Consider the following 11733-nt stretch of genomic DNA (forward strand, 5'->3'; position numbering starts at 1 on the left):
CGGCGTCCGGACAGTCGACAATTTGGTTCATTTTAGTTAAGAACCTTGTCCATAGTTTCCGGGCTGACTCTCCGGGTTGCTGAACTATGTGATTGTGGTCATCGGTGTCTGAGGGGCGTACATAGGTACCCTGGAAGTTGTCTCTAAAGGCATCTTCCAGATCTTCCCAGGTGCCAATAGAATTCTCTGGGAGGCTATTTAACCAGTGCCGAGCTGGTTCCTTTAATTTGAGCGGGAGGTACTTGATGGCATGTAGATCATCACCGCGAGCCATGTGAATATGGAGAAGAAAATCTTCTATCCCGACTGTGGGATCTGGCATGCCGTCGTGTGATTCGATGTTAATGGGTTTAAACCCTTCTGGGAACTGATATTCCATTACTTCGTCGGTGAAGCATAGGAGGTGTGCGGCGCCTCTGTACCGGGCGACATCGCGGCGTAGTTCGGACCGAGGCCGTATGTGGTTTTCGGCCCGTGTGAGGTTGTGTCTGTCACGCCAAGTCTGATGGCCATCCTCGCGTGTTGGAGCATGCCCCCTTGATCCGTAGATTGATCTGGTCTGACCGGCTCTATTGTCCAGGTCCTGTCGTAGGTCATAGGTGTATCCTGGGGCCGCTGTTTCTCTGCCTCTACGGTGAGGTGGTGCAGGATGGTGTTCGGCTTGAGATGCCACTCTGTCCCAGCCACGTGGCGGTCGGTCAGGTCTGTCAGCATCGCGCATTGGCAGTATGGGCTCCCGGGCCTCATCTTTAAATTGTGGAAGTAGCTTGCGCTTGGGGTAACTCTTTGGGGGTGCGAGACCATATTCCTCGGCTGCTAGGACATTAGTCCATCTGTCGTTGAGCAAATCCTGATCAGCTTGAAGCTATTGCTGCTTCTTTTTCAAGCTTCTCGCAGTGGCGATTGGCCGGCACTTAAAGCGCTCTTGTTCGAGGGGTTCCTCTGGCACGATGAAGTCTTCGTCGCCGAGGCTCACATCGTCTTCGGAGATTGGTAGGTAATTACTGTCCTCCGAGTCCTCGTTCTCAGTCAGATCATTGGGATTAACTTTCCCATCCTCCCAATCATCATGTTCGGATGTTGGTTCGACAGGGGCTTCGGGGTCTTCAGCGTTCTTCGGAGTGTTATTGTCTTCGGTGCCGGTATTGCTGTCTTTTTGGCGACCCAATTTTGAGCGGCACCACTGACATCGATCTTTTGGAGGTGCTTAGGCAGGCTTGTCCTCAACCGGATTCTCCTTGCTGTCATCGCCATCCTCTTTGGGTGTGTCCACCATGTACACATCGTATGTGCAGGTGGCCGTCCATCATCCGGTAAACGGAGGGTTTTGACCTTGTTTGTCTCCGGCATCGTCGTCCATATCGTCGATGTCCTCGGAGGCGTAGTACAGCATATCAGTTAGATCTTCGACAGTGGCTATGAAGTGGGTGGTGGGTGGGACATAAAATTCCTCGCTCTCGGCCCCTAGTCTGGGCTGCGCATAATTTGGAAGCGATCCTTCCGTAATGGTGAGAGATCGCATTAAGTCCAGAGCCTCGTTTAAAGGCGAGGGTTGGACAGAGGAACGAGAGTCCGTGGGGCAGTCCAGAGTTGGAGCCTCCTGCCGACACTCACTTGGCACGGACCTCGAGAGTTTGGATTTAGAGTCCGGTGGTGTGTCCGGCGCTTCTCTGGTAGCAAGCTCCATAAGTGCGAAGAGTCCGGTGGGCTCTAGACTCCCGTCTTTGGACCTGACGGCCTGCTCTGGATCTGAGGCCAGAGCGGTAATCGGGGTCGCGAACCCTTCGAGGATCAAATCTCCTCGGATATCGGCAACATAGTTTAGGTTCCCGAAACTGATCTGATGACTAGGGCGTAGCTGTCGATCTGCTCGAGGTGGCCAATCGAGTTGGCTCGCAGTGCAAAGCCGCCGAACACGAAAATTTGTCCTGGGGGGGATCTCCCCCGAAACAGCATCATTGTGGATGATCGAACGAGCCATCGAATCCTTTCTCAGCGGCACAGAGGAACTCTCAATGAAAGAACCAATGTCGGTGTCAAAACTGGTAGATCTCGGGTAGGGGGTCTCGAACTGAGCGTCTAAGGATCGAAGGTAACAGGAGGCAGGGGACACAATGTTTACCCAGGTTCGGGCCCTCTTGATGGAGGTAAAACCCTACGTCCTGCTCTATTGACTTTGATGAGTATAGGAGTTACAAGAGTTGATCTACCACGAGATCGTAATGGCTAAATCCTAGATGTCTAGCCTGTATGATTATGACTGCCTCTACGGACTAAACCCTCTGGTTTATATAGATACCCGAGGGGGCTAGGGTTTGTACAGAGTCGGTTTACAGAGAAAGGAATCTTCATATCCGAACGCCAAGCTTGCCTTCCACGCCAAGGAGACTCCCATCCGGACACAGGGGAAGCCTTCTACCTTGTTTCTTCACGGCCCACCAGTCCGGCCCACGTCACATAGCCCGGACGCCCGGGGACCCCCTAATCCAGGATTCCCTCAGTCCCCAACACACCCAATACAATGGCAAATTGTATAGGTGCACTAGTTCGGTGAAGAGACGATGACAAAAGTGTAATATTGATGGTAGAAACATATTTTTAGAATCTGAATAAATAAAAACAGCAAGGTAGCAAATAGTAAACGGGCACAAAAACGGTATTGCAATGCTTGAAAATGAGGCCTAGGGTTCATACTTTCACTAGTGCAATCTCTCAACAATGCTAATATAATTGGATCATATAACCACCCCTCGAAGTGTGATTAAGAAACACTCCAAAGTTCCTATCTAGCGGAGAACATAAGAAGAAATTATTTGTAGAGTACGAAACCACCTCGAAGCTATTCTTTCCGATTAATCTATCCAAGAGTTCATACTAAAATAACACCAAATAATTTTAGATTCATAGTACTCAATCCAACACAAGGAACCTCAAAGAATGCCCCATGATTTCTACCGGAGAAACAAAAGACAAGAACATGCGTCAACCCCCTATGCATAGATTACCTCAAGGTCACTGCGGGAATCCGCGAGTTGAGTGCCAAAACACATATCAAGTGAATCAATATGATACCCCATTGTCACCACGAGTATTCATATGCAAGACATATATCAAGTGCTCTCAAAACCATAAAAGTATTCAATCCGATAACAACAAAATCTCAAATGGAAAACTCAATTCATCACAACAAGATATAGAGGGGAAAACACCATATGATCCGACTATATTAACAAAGCTCGCAGTACATCAAGATCATGACATCTCAAGAACACAAGAGAGAGAGAGAGAGATTAAACACATAGCTACTGGTACAAATCCTCAGCCCCGAGGGTGGACTACTCCCTCCTCATCGTGGTGGCCGCCGGGATGATGAAGATGGCCACCGGAGATGATTCCCCCCTCCGGCAGGGTGCCGGAACGGGGTCTACATTGGTTCTCAGTGGCTACAAAGGCTTGCGGTGGCGGAATTTCTGATCTAGGTTAACCCCGAGGGTTTTCGGAATATTTGGGAATTTATAGGGTAAAGAGGGGGTGCGGGAGGCCACCGAGGTGGGCACAACCCACCTGGGCGCGCCTGGGCCCCCAGGCGGGCCCTGGTGGGTTGTTCCCCCCTTGGGGCACCCCCTAGGTGTTGCTTTGGCCCATTGGTGGTCTTCTGGTCCATAAAAAATCCACAAAAAGTTTCAAGGTGTTTGGACTCTATTTGATATTGATGTCTGCGATGTAAAAACAAACAAAAAACAGCAACTGGCACTGGGCACCGGATCAATAGGTAAGTCCCAAAAAATGATATAAAGTTGCTATAAAATTATTGTAAAACATCCAAGAATGATAATATATTGACATGAATACTTCATAAATTATAGATACGTTGGAGACGCATCACCTCACACCGCAGCCGAAGCAGTCAACCCATGTACTCCCCTCCGTGTGGGCATCCACTGCCGCGTCTTCCCCGGCTCCGCGTCGTTCCCTTCCTAGGCCTCTCCATCGTCCACCGCCTTGGTGCTCTCGGCACGGCGTGGTCAACGTGGTCAACGAAGGACAGCCATCAGAAGAGGACTTTAGGCGGTGAGGCTGACAGCTAGAACCACCAGCTACATCTTCGAATACAAGGAAGTGTCTCCTTATTACTCGCAAAATAAAAACAATTCCTCCCCCTGACAGCTGGGACTGACCAGCTATATCTTCGCACGCAAGGAAGTGTGTCCTTATCCTCCCTGACCGCTGGGACCTGCCCGGTCAAAGCGTATGTAGCGTTGTCTGTCTGGTCGCGAGCGTGTACGTACATACTGGTCGATCGGTCTCTCTACAAGTATGAACCGTGGTCGAGTAAGTAGCGGCACGTGTCATTGTAGAGCACCCGACATAGCAGTTCACGCAATCCCGTCTAAGTCATGTACACGTACGTACAGCCACAGGGCAAAAAATAGGGTCACGCACGTACATACGGGCGGGGTCTCAAGCGCGTACTCGCGCATATATACGGACGGCCAGGGCTTGTGTACATGGAGAGGCAACGGACGCCGGCAACGGCGACCCGTTCATCGGGCAGCGAACCGGCTAGGTCAGAACGGAGAAACATCATCCTATTCAACAGGAGGCAACCGACTGGTCGGAATGCTTCCTATTCAACGGGAGCCAACCGGCTTGGATAGAATAGCCGAAATGGGGTCTGACGTATCGTAGAACGGAGGAAACGGCCTTCTGTTCGACCAGCCACGGTTGAAACGGGATCATGTTCATCAGGAGGGGTCTGGCGTACCGCAAAATGGAGGAAACAGACTTGTGTTGGAGCACCTACGGTCGAAACGGGGTCCTGTTGATCAGGAGGGGTGTGGCGTACCGCAAAACGGAGGAAACGGACTTGTGTTGGAGCGCCTACGATCGAAACGGGGTCATGTTCATCCATTGTCTACCGCCTCGCTCCAGCCTCCACGGGCTACTGTTCATCCACCGTCGACCTCCTCCAGCCTCCATGGGCTACTGTTCATCCACGGCTATTGTTCATCCAGCCTCCACCAGTTGCTGTTCATAGAGCCTCCACGGGATCCTGTTCATCCACCCCCAACCGGCTGGGGTGCAGCGGCCTCCTCGAGGTCCTGTTCATCCAGTGGCAACAGCCTACTACCACGGGGTCCTGTTCATCCAACCCCCACCGGGAACTGTTCATCCACAGCCAACCAACCGCCCCGACTCACCACGTCTTGACTCGTTCAACGTAGCGCACGCATGGTAGCAACAGTCATTGTTCGTTGAGAGGCAACCCAACATCGGCTGGCTACGTCTCGCACGGGGGCTCGATCGGCTTCAGTAAGCAGCACCAGCGATCGATCGCTCGGGTTCAGTTAGCGGCAGTGAAGAAATTGCCTCGGTTCAGTCAGCAGCGAATAAATCGCTCGGCTTCAGTTAACAGCCAAGGGATCGATCGCTCGGGTTCAGTAATGTGCGATCGCTCCGGGTTCAGTTAGCCAACGCCTCGCACACACACACGTACACGAGAGAAACGCGCAAACCACAGTGCATCTCTCGGCCCGACCACCCACTATAACTGGGAACTCCGCTATATTTTCCTCGCCCTTGCTTCTACCATGATTTTTTCTGTCATGGACGGCCCAAAGAATGTCATGCAGCCAAGGTTGTCAGAACATTTTGAATCGGATCGGAGCTTTGATGGTAGGATCGCAAATCGTAGAATCTTCACTATCAGAATCATAGAAACGTAGATTCTAAGAACTAAAATCGTAGAATCATAGGGGTTAGTTTGGATCATAAAGTCGTAGAATCGTATAACAGAATCGCGATTCTGACAACCTTGCATGCATCTGCGTCTCAGGCCTGCCCAGGACGAAAAGCCCATTTTCTGTCATGATTTTTTGTCATAGAAGTAGGAGCCCACCACATCTATGATGATACCGGGTTTTGTCACAATTATCATCATATAAGTGTCATAAGCATGACATGAAAAACAATCGTTCGGCCCAAAATGTCACGGATGTGTCTTTTTATGCAATGAAAGCAAACTCACGTATGAAAAAAACCCATCTTTTTATCCTTAATAGCAACGATACAATATGTGTAATGTCCCTTTCTATCACTGGGATTGAGCACCGCAAGATCGAACCCATTACAAAGCACCACTCCCAATGCAAGATAAATCAATCTAGTTAACCAAGCCAAATCAAAAGAACAGAGAGAAATATGAAGTTATAATAATCATGCATAAAACAATTCATATAAGAATCAAATAATATTCATGGATAATCAGATCCTAAACTCACAATTCATCGGATCCAAACAAACACACTGCAAAAAGTGATTACATCGGATAGAACTCCAAGAACATCGAGGAGAACATTGTATTGAAGATCAAATAGAGAGAAGAAGCCATCTAGCTACTAACCATGGACCCATAGGTCTGTGGTAAACTACTCACGCATCATCAGAAGGGGAGCAAGGTTGATGTAGAGTCCCTCCGTAATCGAATCCACCTCCGGAAGAGTGTCGGAAAAGGCCTCCAGATGGGATCTCTCGAGAGTAGGAACTTGCGGCGGCGGAAAAAGTATTTCATGGACTCCTCTGTTAGTTTTCCGATTTTAGAGAATTTATAGAGGTCGAGTTAGGTCAAACGGAGCCACGTGGGCCCCACGAGCCACCAGGGCGCACCCTACCCCCAGGCACGCCCTAGTGCCTCATGGGCCACTTCTCAAGCTTCTTGTCTCCTCTCGAAGCTTCCAGGGTCTCTTATGTCCAGGAAAAATCTCCAAAAAGTTTCATGGCATTTGGATTTTGTTTGGTACTAATATTCTAAAAAACCAAAAACAGGCAAAAACAAAAATTGGTACTGGGCACTAAGTTAATAGGTTAGTCCCAAAAAATGATATATAATTGCTTGCAAGTGTATATAAAATAACCAAGATTAATACTATAATAGCATGGAAAAATAAACAATTATAGATACATTGGAGACGTATCAACTTTGCCAGATACTCCCCTAATTTTAGGGATAGGTGTAGCGACCCGACCTTAGATGGCCAAATCTCTGTGCTTTAGTGTCATCCCTGGATCGGTAATGCTGACACACACAGTACTCGAAGGATTTATAACAGAGTGGCAATCACACACTTATTACATAGAATGCCTCAAGAGAGAACTTATTACAATAATATGGCTTAAGGCCATCTAATACGATAACAGCAGAAGGCTTGGAAGATAAAGTGAGTCCATCAACTCCAATGACATAGCTGAGCTGCACGTCAACGACCTAACGACCTTACCCCTCGTCTGAAAAGTCTGCAACATAATACGTTGCAGCCCGAAAACGGGTCAGCACATGGAATATGCTGGCAAAATAACACAATAGAGCAAGAACAGAGTAATGCTAACACTACATGCATATTTGGCTGGTGGAAAGCTCTATTGTTATAGTTTTTGCGTAAAGCCAATTTTTCCCTACAACAAAGGAATAGATTTTAACTATCATGGTAGTTGAAACATCATTGAGAAGGTTCCTCCAACTTAATCCCAATTAAAGTGATTAATGATAACCCACAAGTATAGGGGATCGCAACAGTTTTTGATAAGTAAGAGTGTCAAACCCAACGAGGAGCTAAAGGTAGAACAAATATTCCCTCAAGTTCTATCGACCACCGATACAACTCTACGCATGCTTGACGTTCGCTTTACCTAGAACACGTATGAAACTAGAAGTACTTTGTAGGTGTTTTAGGAAAGGCTTGCAAGAAAGTAAAGAGCACGAAAATAAAACTAGGGGCTGTTAAGGTAAAGAAACAATAAAGTAAATATAACAAGTGTGGAAAAGTGGTGGTAGGAGTTGCGAAATTGCCCCTAAGCAATTGACTACTTTACTAGACCGATAGCAAGTATTATGTGGGAGAGGCCACTGCTAGCATGTCATCCCTGACTTGGAATTCTATGCACTTATGATTGGAACTATTAGCAAGCATCCACAACTACTAATGTTCATTAAGGTAAAACCCAACCATAGCATTAAGATATATTGGTCCCCCTTCAATCACGTATGCATCAATTTCTATGCTAGGTTGAAGCTTCTGTCACTCTTGCCCTCCAATACATAGTCCTATCAACATACAACTAACCCTATGGTGTGATCCATGTGCGCGCTCATATGATGGGCACCAAAGGACAACAACATAACCACAAGCAAATTAAATCAATCATAGCAATTTATCAACCACCGATAGGACAACGAAAATCTACTCAGACATCATAGGATGGCAACACATCATTGGATAATAATATGAAGCATAAAGCACCATGTTCAAGTAGAGGGTACAGCGGGTTGCGGGAGAGTGGACCGCTGTAGATAGAGGGGGGAGGTGATGGAGATGTTGGTGAAGATGGCAGAGGTGTTGGTGTAGATCGCGGTGATGATGATGATGGCCACGGCAGTGTTCCGGCACCACCGGAAGAGAAGGGGAGAGGGGGGCCCTTCGTCTTCTTCTTCCTCGACCTCCTCCCTAGATGGGAGAAGGGTTTCCCCTCTGGTCCTTGGCATCCATGGCATGGGAGGGGCGAGAGCCCCTCCGAGATTGGATCTATCTCTCTGTTTCTCTCTGGTTCTGCGTTCTCTTCTGGCTCTATTTCACCGTTTCATATATATATGGAGATCCGTAACTCCGATTGGCCTGAAACCTTCGCCGTGATTTTTTTCCAAATATTAGCTTTCTTGCGGCAAAAGAAGAGCGTCAACCGCCTTACGGTGGGCTCACGAGGGTAGGGGGCGCCCCCTGCCTCGTGACCACCTCGGGCACTGGTTCGCGTTGATTTTCCTTCTGAATTTTCCATATTTTCCAAAAATAAGCTCCATCCGTTTTTATCCCGTTTGGACTCTGTTTGATATGGATATTCCGCGAAACCAAAAACATGCTACAGACAGGAACTGGCACTGGGCATTGGATCAATATGTTAGTCCCAAAAATAATATAAAAAGTTGCCAAAAAGTATATGAAAGTTGAATAATATTGGCATGGAACAATCAAAAATTATAGATACGACGGAGATGTATCAATTAACATCCCAACAATATTAATTAAGAGTGATGAGATACATGTGATAACCCAATAGTAGATACGCAAGATTTGTCCGTAACCGGGGACACGGCTAATCATGATTAGATTATACACTCTGCAGAGGTTTGCACACTTTTCCCCACAAGACTCGATCGCCTCCGTTGGATTTCTCGCACTACAAGGTGTTTGAGAAACGGATGACCGAGACACAGTCTTTCAGAAACATTAACTCTCTACTCCGGACAGACCATACCAAACCTACATCCCACTACCTGCTGATCTGCCTCTTCAGGAGCTTCACGTAACTTACTCAACTGTGCTAGAGCCCATAGTAGCTTGTGGCTGCACACGGAAGCTTCTAGCATGAATCATGTCAGGACCCCGATCCTAAGTCACACCGATCTAGCATGTAACACATCATATCACTTTGCGGCCTCACGCACGGTATTCCCATGGGTGCCACCTTACCTGGCCCGGGACCGTTTGCGCCTTTTGGCTCACGTATATGATAGTGTCGCTAGCATCCATATGACAAAGAACCCAGGCTGACATGACTAGTCGTGAACCCAAAGTGGCACTAACTTACGGGGACAGGCATACATGAATCAACATCGAGCATGTCAGTCAGCAGCGTGTGAATCTGGGCTGTAGCACTAGGCTAATAGGACTCCGGTGAACCGGGCTGTAGCAGGCTAGGCAGGACTCCGGATGTCACCACGTGACATTTCCCCGAAGGGACAGACACAGGAACAAAGTGAATCACATGCCGGCCAGTCAAGTGTTCTGGAGCAGTAGTGCTGGGCTAGCAGGACTCCGGTGAACCAGGCTATAGCGGACTACTATGGCTCATGGAAGCACAAGACTACATTTCCCCATAAGAGAGGCTACCAAGGATAAACAACTAGCTTGTCGGATCCCACACATACCAAGCATTTCAATCATACACACAATATGCTCAATATGTGCAATACAACATGGCATCACAACAAGACTCTATGACTCAGAGTATTTATTCATTAGGCTCCGAAGAGCCAGATAATACAAACATGGGTCTCATGACCCAACATTCAGAGCATACAAGTCAAAGCCCATGCGGAAGCTTAACATGTTTGAGTACAGACTTCTACAAATGAAAAAGGCTGAGAAGCCTGACTATCTACCAGATCCTGCCGAGGGCACAAGATCGTAGCTGAGGTATCAAGCTAAACGTCGAAGTCCATGTGGAACTACTAGCGAGACTGAAGTCTCTCTGCAAAACATAAATTAAGCAAACGTGGGTACAAATGTACTCAGCAAGACTTACATCAGAACTAACTACATATGCATCATTATCAACAAAGGGATGGTGGAGTTTAACTGCAGCAAGCCAGCTTTGACTCGGTGGCTATCCTGAACTACGACTGAAATAACTCTTTGAGGCGGCGCACACGAGTCCACATATTCACCATCTCAATACACCACTATGGATCCGCTCCCGTCTCCCTACGAGAACGCCATCCATAGCACTCACGCTTATCTTGCGCATTTTAGAGTATCCACTTTCACTTGTCTATGAACTATGCAAGGGGTCCAAGTTTTCATATCCGAGGAATCTGGCTATTCGAATAGATAATAATAACCCTGCAGGGCTGTACTTCTTCACACACGCTCTCGCCACTTACCACCATGTACACATCGTGTATCTCGGCAACCTTCAAGCGGAAGCCTGGCGAGGGAGTCGGCCACGACCTGACTAACCAACAAGTCTCTAGTCTAGGTTTATCGCCTATTCGGGCTCCATCCACAAGGAGATCCGGCCAGGGTGTCGCTCACGGCCCCAAACGATGTGTGCAGGGTTCCCAAGCCCACCTCAACGGATGGATCTACGCTTGGTACACTGTGCCATGGTGTCTAGTCTGTCCCAAGCCCACCTGTACCGGGTACCACTTGGTAGACTACTAACACAACCTACAAACACCAGAAACTAGTTGCAACTCCTGGACAGAGATCAGGTTGATTAATAAGTCGAGAGGGGCACTTAAGCATTCCAATGCGTGATAGTAGTTGTTCATGGATCACAAACACAGAACTCAGTTCCTGAGGACGGTTGCAATGAGACAACCCACCATGTACTCCTACATGGCCTCTCACCGCTACCTTTACCAAATCGTGTTCACACACTTAGCTCTCAACGGTAGGACATGTTCACCACATTCCAATTCATCCCCGATGAATCAGACCTGACTCAACTCTAAGCAGTAGTAGGCATGACAAATAAGCATGAATGAGTAGGCACATCAGGGCTCAAACAACTCTTACTCATGCTAGTGGGTTTCATCTATTTACTATGGCAATGACAGGTCATGCAGAGGAAAGGGGTTCAACTACCGCAGCACGTAACCGTTGAATCGTTGTTGTCCTAATGCAGTAAAAGAGAGCAGGAGCGAGAGAGTGGGATTGTATTGGAATGAACAAGGGGGTTTGCTTGCCTGGCACTTCTGAAGATAGTATAGTTCTTCATCGGTGCCATCGATCACATCGTTGGAATCATCGTCTACTAAGAGGGAACAACCACCGGAAAACACAAAAGAAACAACATTCACTGCAATGCACAATCAAATTAATGACATGTCATGTTAAGGAACTGAATTGACCTAATGCAGCAGTAAGCCAAGTTAATTGAAGTGGAATTCAAACAGGA

Source organism: Triticum aestivum, chromosome 6A, assembly GCF_018294505.1.
Source record: "Triticum aestivum cultivar Chinese Spring chromosome 6A, IWGSC CS RefSeq v2.1, whole genome shotgun sequence".
NCBI lineage: Eukaryota > Viridiplantae > Streptophyta > Magnoliopsida > Poales > Poaceae > Triticum > Triticum aestivum.